We start from the raw sequence: 11,710 nt of genomic DNA on the forward strand, positions 1-11,710 counted from the left end.
ATTATGCCCATGGGTAGTGAGTGGTGCATGGGCCTAGTCTTTCTGTGGGGTGTCTTGAATTTAAACATCATGGAGGACATGGATGGCATGGGATTGTGCTGATTTTTGTGTGTTTTTCGATTTTTTGGGGTGTTCATGGGGTCAGGCCATGTGGGTGGGGGCCATTTTGAGTGCTGGAACAGGCAGGCCCTGGCCATGTGCTGGGAGGCAAGGGGCCATTTTGAATGCAGGCAGTGTTCTCAGGCCTGCACCCATTTTGCCTAGCTTTCATCCATTATGCCCAGGGGTAGTGAGTGGTGCATGGGCCTAGGCTTTCTGTGGGGTGTCTTGAATTTAAACATCATGGAGGGCATGGACGGCATGGGATTGTGCTGATATTTGTGAGTTTTTAGATTTTTTGGGGTGTTCATGGGGACAGGCCATGTGGGTGGGGGCCATTTTCAGTGCTGGTACAGGCAGGCTCTGGCCATGTGCTGGGAGGCAAGGGGCCATTTTGAATGCAGGCAGTGTTCTCAGGCCTGCATCCATTTCGCCTAGCTTTCACCCATTATGCCCAGGGGTAGTGAGTGGTGCATGGGCCTAGGCTTTCTGTGGGGTGTCTTGAATTTAAACATCATAGAGGGCATGGACGGCATGGGATTGTGCTGATTTTTGTGAGTTTTTAGATTTTTTGGGGGTGTTCATGGGGACAGGCCATGTGGGTGGGCGCATTTTGAGTGCTGGTACAGGCAGGCCCTGGCCATGTGCTGGGAGGCAAGGGGCAATTTTGAATGCAGGCAGTGTTCTCAGGCCTGCATCCATTTTGCCTAGCTTTCATCCATTATGCCCAGGGGTAGTGAGTGGTGCATGGGCCTAGGCTTTCTGTGGGGTGTCTTGAATTTAAACATCATGGAGGGCATGGATGGCATGGGATTGTGCTGATTTTTGTGTGTTTTTCGATTTTTTGGGGTGTTCATGGGGACAGGCCATGTGGGTGGGGGCCATTTGGAGTGCGGGTACAGGCAGGCCCTGGCCATGTGTTGGGAGGCAAGGGGCCATTTTGAATGCAGGCAGTGTTCTCAGGCCTGCACCCATTTTGCCTAGCTTTCATCCATTATGCCCAGGGGTAGTGAGTGGTGCATGGGCCTAGTTTTTCTGTGGGGTGTCTTGAATTTAAACATCATGGAGGGCATGGATGGCATGGGATTGTGCTGATTTTTGTGTGTTTTTCGATTTTTTGGGGTGTTCATGGGGACAGGCCATGTGGGTGGGGGCCATTTTGAGTGCTGGTACAGGCAGGCCCTGGCCATGTGCTGGAAGGCAAGGGGCCATTTTGAATGCAGGCAGTGTTCTCAGGCATGCACCCATTTTGCCTAGCTTTCATCCATTATGCCCAGGGGTAGTGAGTGGTGCATGGGCCTAGTCTTTCTGTGGGGTGTCTTGAATTTAAACATCATGGAGTGCATGGATGTCATGGGATTGTGCTGATTTTTGTGTGTTTTTTGATTTTTTGGGGTGTTCATGGGGACTGGCCATGTGGGTGGGGGCCATTTTGAGTGCTGGTAGAGGCAGGCCCTGGCCATGTGCTGGGAGGCAAGGGGCCATTTTGAATGCAGGCAATGTTCTCAGGCCTGCACCCATTTTGCCCAGCTTTCATCCATTATGCCCAGGGGTAGTGAGTGGTGCATGTGCCTAGTTTTTCTGTGGGGTGTATTGAATTTAAACATCATGGAGGGCATGGATGGCATGAGATTGTGCTGATTTTTGTGTGTTTTTCGATTTTTTGGGGTGTTCATGGGGACTGGCCATGTGGGTGGGGGCCATTTTGAGTGCTGGTACAGGCAGGCCCTGGCCATGTGCTGGGAGGCAAAGGGACATTTTGAATGCAGGCAGTGTTCTCAGGCCTGCACCCATTTTGCCCAGCTTTCATCCATTATGCCCAGGGGTAGTGAGTGGTGCATAGGCCTAGTCTTTCTGTGGGGTGTCTTGAATTTAAACATCATGGAGGGCATGGATGGCATGGGATTGTGCTGATTTTTGTGAGTTTTTAGATTTTTGGGGGTGTTCATGGGGACAGGCCATGTGGGTGGGGGCCATTTTGAGTGCTGGTACAGGCAGGCCCTGGCCATGTGCTGGGAGGCAAGGGGCCATTTTGAATGCAGGCAGTGTTCTCAGACCTGCACCCATTTTGCCTAGCTTGCATCCATTATGCCCAGGGGTAGTGAGTGGTGCATGGGCTTAGGCTTTCTGTGGGGTGTCTTGAATTTAAACATCATGGAGGGCATGGATGGCATGGGATTGTGCTGATTTTTGTGAGTTTTTAGATTTTTGGGGGTGTTCATGGGGACAGGCCATGTGGGTGGGGGCCATTTTGAGTGCTGGTACAGGCAGGCCCTGGCCATGTGCTGGGAGGCAAGGGGCCATTTTGAATGCAGGCAGTGTTCTCAGGCCTGCATCCATTTCGCCTAGCTTTCACCCATTATGCCCAGGGGTAGTGAGTGGTGCATGGGCCTAGGCTTTTTGTGGGGTGTCTTGAATTTAAACATCATGGAGGGCATGGACGGCATGGGATTGTGCTGATTTTTGTGAGTTTTTAGATTTTTTGGGGGTGTTCATGGGGACAGGCCATGTGGGTGGGCGCATTTTGAGTGCTGGTACAGGCAGGCCCCGGCCATGTGCTGGGAGGCAAGGGGCAATTTTGAATGCAGGCAGTGTTCTCAGGCCTGCATCCATTTTGCCTAGCTTTCATCCATTATGCCCAGGGGTAGTGAGTGGTGCATGGGCCTAGGCTTTCTGTGGGGTGTCTTGAATTTAAACATCATGGAGGGCATGGATGGCATGGGATTGTGCTGATTTTTGTGTGTTTTTCGATTTTTTGGGGTGTTCATGGGGACAGGCCATGTGGGTGGGGGCCATTTGGAGTGCGGGTGCAGGCAGGCCCTGGCCATGTGCTGGAAGGCAAGGGGCCATTTTGAATGCAGGCAGTGTTCTCAGGCATGCACCCATTTTGCCTAGCTTTCATCCATTATGCCCAGGGGTAGTGAGTGGTGCATGGGCCTAGTCTTTCTGTGGGGTGTCTTGAATTTAAACATCATGGAGTGCATGGATGTCATGGGATTGTGCTGATTTTTGTGTGTTTTTTGATTTTTTGGGGTGTTCATGGGGACTGGCCATGTGGGTGGGGGCCATTTTGAGTGCTGGTAGAGGCAGGCCCTGGCCATGTGCTGGGAGGCAAGGGGCCATTTTGAATGCAGGCAATGTTCTCAGGCCTGCACCCATTTTGCCCAGCTTTCATCCATTATGCCCAGGGGTAGTGAGTGGTGCATGTGCATAGTCTTTCTGTGGGGTGTATTGAATTTAAACATCATGGAGGGCATGGATGGCATGAGATTGTGCTGATTTTTGTGTGTTTTTCAATTTTTTGGGGTGTTCATGGGGACTGGCCATGTGGGTGGGGGCCATCCCATTTTGCCCAGCTTTCATCCATTATGCCCAGGGGTAGTGAGTGGTGCATGGGCCTAGTCTTTCTGTGGGGTGTCTTGAATTTAAACATCATGGAGGGCGTGGATGGCATGGGATTGTGCTGATTTTTGTGAGTTTTTAGATTTTTGGGGGTGTTCATGGGGACAGGCCATGTGGGTGGGGGCCATTTTGAGTGCTGGTACAGGCAGGCCCTGGCCATGTGCTGGGAGGCAAGGGGCCATTTTGAATGCAGGCAGTGTTCTCAGACCTGCACCCATTTTGCCTAGCTTGCATCCATTATGCCCAGGGGTAGTGAGTGGTGCATGGGCCTAGGCTTTATGTGGGGTGTCTTGAATTTAAACATCATGGAGGGCATGGATGGCATGGGATTGTGCTGATTTTTGTGAGTTTTTAGATTTTTGGGGGTGTTCATGGGGACAGGCCATGTGGGTGGGGGCCATTTTGAGTGCTGGTACAGGCAGGCCCTGGCCATGTGCTGGGAGGCAAGGGGCCATTTTGAATGCAGGCAGTGTTCTCAGGCCTGCACCCATTTTGCCTAGCTTGCATCCATTATGCCCAGGGGTAGTGAGTGGTGCATGGGCCTAGGCTTTCGGTGGGGTGTCTTGAATTTAACCATCATGGAGGGCATGGATGGCATGGGATTGTGCTGATTTTTGTGTGTTTTTAGTTTTTTTGGGGTGTTCATGGGGACAGGCCATGTGGGTGGGGGCCATTTTGACTGCTGGTACAGACAGGCCCTGGCCATGTGCTGGGAGGCAAGGGGCCATTTTGAATGCAGGCAGAGTTCTCAGGCCGGCACCCATTTTGCCTAGCTTGCATCCATTATGCCCAGGGGTAGTGAGTGGTGCATGGGTCTAGGCTTTCGGTGGGGTGTCTTGAATTTAAACATCATGGAGGGCATGGATGGCATGGGATTGTGCTGATTTTCGTGAGTTTTTAGATTTTTTGGGGTGTTCATGGGGACAGGCCATGTGGGTGGGGGCCATTTTGAGTGCTGGTACAGGCAGGCCCTGGCCATGTGCTGGGAGGCAAGGGGCCATTTTGAATGCAGGCAGTGTTCTCAGGCCTGCACCCATTTTGCCTAGCTTTGATCCATTATGCCCAGGGGTAGTGAGTGGTGCATGGGCCTAGTCTTTCTGTGGGGTGTCTTGAATTTAAACATCATGGAGGGCATGGATGGCATGGGATTGTGCTGATTTTTGTGTGTTTTTCGATTTTTTGGGGTGTTCATGGGGACTGGCCATGTGGGTGGGGGCCATTTTGAGTGCTGGTACAGGCAGGCGCTGGCCATGTGCTGGGAGGCAAGGGGCCCTTTTGAATGCAGGCAGAGTTCTCAGGCCTGCACCCATTTTGCCCAGCTTTCATCCATTATGCCCAGGGGTAGTGAGTGGTGCATGGGCCTAGTCTTTCTGTGGGGTGTCTTGAATTTAAACATCATGGAGGGCATGGATGGCATGAGATTGTGCTGATTTTTGTGTGTTTTTCGATTTTTTGGGGTGTTCATGGGGACTGGCCATGTGGGTGGGGGCCATTTTTAGTGCTGGTACAGGCAGGCCCTGGCCATGTGCTGGGAGGCAAGGGTCCATTTTGAATGCAGGCAGTGTTCTCAGGCCTGCACCCATTTTGCCTAGCTTTCATCCATTATGCCCAGGGGTAGTGAGTGGTGCATGGGACTAGTCTTTCGGTGGGGTGTCTTGAATTTAAACATCATGGAGGGCATGGATGGCATGGGATTGTGCTGATTTTCGTGAGTTTTTAGATTTTTTGGGGTGTTCATGGGGACTGGCCATGTGGGTGGGGGCCATTTTGAGTGCTGGTACAGGCAGGCGCTGGCCATGTGCTGGGAGGCAAGGGGCCCTTTTGAATGCAGGCAGAGTTCTCAGGCCTGCACCCATTTTGCCCAGCTTTCATCCATTATGCCCAGGGGTAGTGAGTGGTGCATGGGCCTAGTCTTTCTGTGGGGTGTCTTGAATTTAAACATCATGGAGGGCATGGATGGCATGAGATTGTGCTGATTTTTGTGTGTTTTTCGATTTTTTTGGGGTGTTCATGGGGACTGGCCATGTGGGTGGGGGCCATTTTGAGTGCTGGTACAGGCAGGCCCTGGCCATGTGCTGGGAGGCAAGGGGCCATTTTGAATGCAGGCAGTGTTCTCAGGCCTGCACCCATTTTGCCTAGCTTTCATCCATTATGCCCAGGGGTAGTGAGTGGTGCATGGGCCTAGTCTTTCTGTGGGGTGTCTTGAATTTAAACATCATGGAGGGCATGGATGGCATGGGATTGTGCTGATTTTTGTGTGTTTTTAGTTTTTTGGGGGAGTTCATGGGGACAGGCCATGTGGGTGGCGGCCATTTTGACTGCTGGTACAGGCAGGCCCTGGCCATGTGCTGTGAGCCAAGGGGCCATTTTGAATGCAGGCAGTGTTCTCAGGCCTGCACCCATTTTGCCTAGCTTTCATCCATTATGCCCATGGGTAGTGAGTGGTGCATGGGCCTAGTCTTTCTGTGGGGTGTCTTGAATTTAAACATCATGGAGGACATGGATGGCATGGGATTGTGCTGATTTGTGTGTGTTTTTCGATTTTTTGGGGTGTTCATGGGGTCAGGCCATGTGGGTGGGGGCCATTTTGAGTGCTGGTACAGGCAGGCCCTGGCCATGTGCTGGGAGGCAAGGGGCCATTTTGAATGCAGGCACTGTTCTCAGGCCTGCACCCATTTTGCCTAGCTTTCATCCATTATGCCCAGGGGTAGTGAGTGGTGCATGGGCCTAGGCTTTCTGTGGGGTGTCTTGAATATAAACATCATGGAGGGCATGGACGGCATGGGATTGTGTTGATATTTGTGAGTTTTTAGATTTTTTGGGGTGTTCATGGGGACAGGCCATGTGGGTGGGGGCCATTTTCAGTGCTGGTACAGGCAGGCTCTGGCCATGTGCTGGGAGGCAAGGGGCCATTTTGAATGCAGGCAGTGTTCTCAGGCCTGCATCCATTTTGCCTAGCTTTCACCCATTATGCCCAGGGGTAGTGAGTGGTGCATGGGCCTAGGCTTTCTGTGGGGTGTCTTGAATATAAACATCATGGATGGCATGGACGGCATGGGATTGTGCTGATTTTTGTGAGTTTTTAGATTTTTTGGGGGATTTCATGGGACAGGCCATGTGGGTGGAGGCCATTTTGAGTGCTGGTACAGGCAGGCCCTGGCCATGTGCTGGGAGGCAAGGGGCAATTTTGAATGCAGGCAGTGTTCTCAGGCCTGCATCCATTTTGCCTAGCTTTCATCCATTATGCCCAGGGGTAGTGAGTGGTGCATGGGCCTAGGCTTTCTGTGGGGTGTCTTGAATTTAAACATCATGGAGGACATGGATGGCATGGGATTGTGCTGATTTTTGTGTGTTTTTCGATTTTTTGGGGTGTTCATGGGGACAGGCCATGTGGGTGGGGGCCATTTTGAGTGCTGGTACAGGCAGGCCCTGGCCATGTGCTGGGAGGCAAGGGGCCATTTTGAATGCAGGCAGTGTTCTCAGGCCTGCACCCATTTTGCCTAGCTTTCATCCATTATGCCCAGGGGTAGTGAGTGGTTCATGGGCCTAGTCTTTCTGTGGGGTGTCTTGAATTTAAACATCATGGAGGGCATGGATGGCATGGGATTGTGCTGATATGTGGGTGTTTTTCGATTTTTTGGGGTGTTCATGGGGACAGGCCATGTGGGTGGGGGCCATTTTGACTGCTGGTACAGGCAGGCCCTGGCCATGTGCTGTGAGGCAAGGGGCCATTTTGAATGCAGGCAGTGTTCTCAGGCCTGCACCCATTTTGCCTAGCTTTCATCCATTATGCAGGGGTAGTGAGTGGTGCATGGGCCTAGGCTTTCTGTGGGGTGTCTTGAATTTAAACATCATGGAGGACATGGATGGCATGGGATTGTGCTGATTTTTGTGTGTTTTTCGATTTTTTGGGGTGTTCATGGGGACAGGCCATGTGCGTGGGGGCCATTTTGAGTGCTGGTACAGGCAGGCCCTGGCCATGTGCTGGGAGGCAAGGGGCCATTTTGAATGCAGGCAGTGTTCTCAGGCCTGCACCCATTTTGCCTAGCTTTCATCCATTATGCCCAGGGGTAGTGAGTGGTGCATGGGCCTAGGCTTTCGGTGGGGTGTCTTGAATTTAAACATCATGGAGGGCATGGATGGCATGGGATTGTGCTGATTTTTGTGAGTTTTTAGATTTTTTGGGGTGTTCATGGGGACAGGCCATGTGGGTGGGGGCCATTTTGAGTGCTGGTACAGGCAGGCCCTGGCCATGTGCTGGGAGGCAAGGGGCCATTTTGAATGCAGGCAGTGTTCTCAGGCCTGCACCCATTTTGCCTAGCTTTCATCCATTATGCCCAGGGGTAGTGAGTGGTGCATGGGCCTAGTCTTTCTGTGGGGTGTCTTGAATTTAAACATCATGGAGGGCATGGATGGCATGGGATTGTGCTGATTTTTGTGTGTTTTTCGATTTTTTGGGGTGTTCATGGGGACTGGCCATGCTGGTGGGGGCCATTTTGAGTGCTGGTACAGGCAGGCCCTGGCCATGTGCTGGGAGGCAAGGGGCCCTTTTGAATGCAGGCAGAGTTCTCAGGCCTGCACCCATTTTGCCCAGCTTTCATCCATGATGCCCAGGGGTAGTGAGTGGTGCATGGGCCTAGTCTTTCTGTGGGGTGTCTTGAATTTAAACATCATGGAGGACATGGATGGCATGGGATTGTGCTGATTTTTGTGTGTTTTTCGATTTTTTGGGGTGTTCATGGGGACAGGCCATGTGCGTGGGGGCCATTTTGAGTGCTGGTACAGGCAGGCCCTGGCCATGTGCTGGGAGGCAAGGGGCCATTTTGAATGCAGGCAGTGTTCTCAGGCCTGCACCCATTTTGCCTAGCTTTCACCCATTATGCCCAGGGGTAGTGAGTGGTGCATGGGCCTAGGCTTTCTGTGGGGTGTCTTGAATATAAACATCATGGATGGCATGGACGGCATGGGATTGTGCTGATTTTTGTGAGTTTTTAGATTTTTTGGGGGATTTCATGGGACAGGCCATGTGGGTGGAGGCCATTTTGAGTGCTGGTACAGGCAGGCCCTGGCCATGTGCTGGGAGGCAAGGGGCAATTTTGAATGCAGGCAGTGTTCTCAGGCCTGCATCCATTTTGCCTAGCTTTCATCCATTATGCCCAGGGGTAGTGAGTGGTGCATGGGCCTAGGCTTTCTGTGGGGTGTCTTGAATTTAAACATCATGGAGGACATGGATGGCATGGGATTGTGCTGATTTTTGTGTGTTTTTCGATTTTTTGGGGTGTTCATGGGGACAGGCCATGTGGGTGGGGGCCATTTTGAGTGCTGGTACAGGCAGGCCCTGGCCATGTGCTGGGAGGCAAGGGGCCATTTTGAATGCAGGCAGTGTTCTCAGGCCTGCACCCATTTTGCCTAGCTTTCATCCATTATGCCCAGGGGTAGTGAGTGGTTCATGGGCCTAGTCTTTCTGTGGGGTGTCTTGAATTTAAACATCATGGAGGGCATGGATGGCATGGGATTGTGCTGATATGTGGGTGTTTTTCGATTTTTTGGGGTGTTCATGGGGACAGGCCATGTGGGTGGGGGCCATTTTGACTGCTGGTACAGGCAGGCCCTGGCCATGTGCTGTGAGGCAAGGGGCCATTTTGAATGCAGGCAGTGTTCTCAGGCCTGCACCCATTTTGCCTAGCTTTCATCCATTATGCAGGGGTAGTGAGTGGTGCATGGGCCTAGGCTTTCTGTGGGGTGTCTTGAATTTAAACATCATGGAGGACATGGATGGCATGGGATTGTGCTGATTTTTGTGTGTTTTTCGATTTTTTGGGGTGTTCATGGGGACAGGCCATGTGCGTGGGGGCCATTTTGAGTGCTGGTACAGGCAGGCCCTGGCCATGTGCTGGGAGGCAAGGGGCCATTTTGAATGCAGGCAGTGTTCTCAGGCCTGCACCCATTTTGCCTAGCTTTCATCCATTATGCCCAGGGGTAGTGAGTGGTGCATGGGCCTAGGCTTTCGGTGGGGTGTCTTGAATTTAAACATCATGGAGGGCATGGATGGCATGGGATTGTGCTGATTTTTGTGAGTTTTTAGATTTTTTGGGGTGTTCATGGGGACAGGCCATGTGGGTGGGGGCCATTTTGAGTGCTGGTACAGGCAGGCCCTGGCCATGTGCTGGGAGGCAAGGGGCCATTTTGAATGCAGGCAGTGTTCTCAGGCCTGCACCCATTTTGCCTAGCTTTCATCCATTATGCCCAGGGGTAGTGAGTGGTGCATGGGCCTAGTCTTTCTGTGGGGTGTCTTGAATTTAAACATCATGGAGGGCATGGATGGCATGGGATTGTGCTGATTTTTGTGTGTTTTTCGATTTTTTGGGGTGTTCATGGGGACTGGCCATGCTGGTGGGGGCCATTTTGAGTGCTGGTACAGGCAGGCCCTGGCCATGTGCTGGGAGGCAAGGGGCCCTTTTGAATGCAGGCAGAGTTCTCAGGCCTGCACCCATTTTGCCCAGCTTTCATCCATGATGCCCAGGGGTAGTGAGTGGTGCATGGGCCTAGTCTTTCTGTGGGGTGTCTTGAATTTAAACATCATGGAGGGCATGGATGGCATGAGATTGTGCTGATTTTTGTGTGTTTTTCGATTTTTTGGGGTGTTCATGGGGACTGGCCATGTGGGTGGGGGCCATTTTGAGTGCTGGTACAGGCAGTCCCTGGCCATGTGCTGGGAGGCAAGGGGCCATTTTGAATGCAGGCAGTGTTCTCAGGCCTGCACCCATTTTGCCTAGCTTTCATCCATTATGCCCAGGGGTAGTGAGTGGTGCATGGGCCTAGTCTTTCTGTGGGTTGTCTTGAATTTACACATCATGGAGGGCATGGATGGCATGGGATTGTGCTTATTTTTGTGTGTTTTTAGTTTTTTTGGTGTGTTCATGGGGACAGGCCATGTGGGTGGGGGCCATTTTGACTGCTGGTACAGGCAGGCCCTGGCCATGTGCTGTGAGGCAAGGGGCCATTTTGAATGCAGGCAGTGTTCTCAGGCCTGCACCCATTTTGACTAGCTTTCATCCATTATGCCCATGGGTAGTGATTGGTGCATGGGCCTGTTCTTTCTGTGGGGTGTCTTGAATTTAAACATCATGGAGGACATGGATGGCATGGGATTGTGCTGATTTTTGTGTGTTTTTCGATTTTTTGGGGTGTTCATCGGGACTGGCCATGTGGTTGGGGGCCATTTTGAGTGCTGGTACAGGCAGGCCCTGGCCATGTGCTGGGAGGCAAGGGGCCATTTTGAATGCAGGCAGTGTTCTCAGGCCTGCACCCATTTTGCCTAGCTTTCATCCATTATGCCCAGGGGTAGTGAGTGGTGCATGGGCCTAGGCTTTCTGTGGGGTGTCTTGAATATAAACATCATGGAGGGCATGGACGGCATGGGATTGTGCTGATTTGTGTGAGTTTTTAGATTTTTTGGGGGATTTCATGGGGACAGGCCATGTGGGTGGGGGCCATTTTGAGTGCTGGTACAGGCAGGCCCTGGCCATGTGCTGGGAGGCAAGGGGCAATTTTGAATGCAGGCAGTGTTCTCAGGCCTGCATCCATTTTGCCTAGCTTTCATCCATTATGCCCAGGGGTAGTGAGTGGTGCATGGGCCTAGGCTTTCTGTGGGGTGTCTTGAATTTAAACATCATGGAGGACATGGATGGCATGGGATTGTGCTGATTTTTGTGTGTTTTTCGATTTTTTGGGTTGTTCATGGGGACAGGCCATGTGGGTGGGGGCCATTTTGAGTGCTGGTACAGGCAGGCCCTGGCCATGTGCTGGGAGGCAAGGGGCCATTTTGAATGCAGGCAGTGTTCTCAGGCCTGCACCCATTTTGCCTAGCTTTCATCCATTATGCCCAGGGGTAGTGAGTGGTTCATGGGCCTAGTCTTTCTGTGGGGTGTCTTGAATTTAAACATCATGGAGGGCATGGATGGCATGGGATTGTGCTGATATGTGGGTGTTTTTCGATTTTTTGGGGTGTTCATGGGGACAGGACATGTGGGTGGGGGCCATTTTGACTGCTGGTACAGGCAGGCCCTGGCCATGTGCTGTGAGGCAAGGGGCCATTTTGAATGCAGGCAGTGTTCTCAGGCCTGCACCCATTTTGCCTAGCTTTCATCCATTATGCCCATGGGTAGTGAGTGGTGCATGGGCCTAGTCTTTCTGTGGGGTGTCTTGA

This window comes from Lissotriton vulgaris, unplaced genomic scaffold, assembly GCF_964263255.1.
Source record: "Lissotriton vulgaris unplaced genomic scaffold, aLisVul1.2 SCAFFOLD_753, whole genome shotgun sequence".
Classification (NCBI taxonomy): Eukaryota; Metazoa; Chordata; class Amphibia; order Caudata; family Salamandridae; genus Lissotriton; species Lissotriton vulgaris.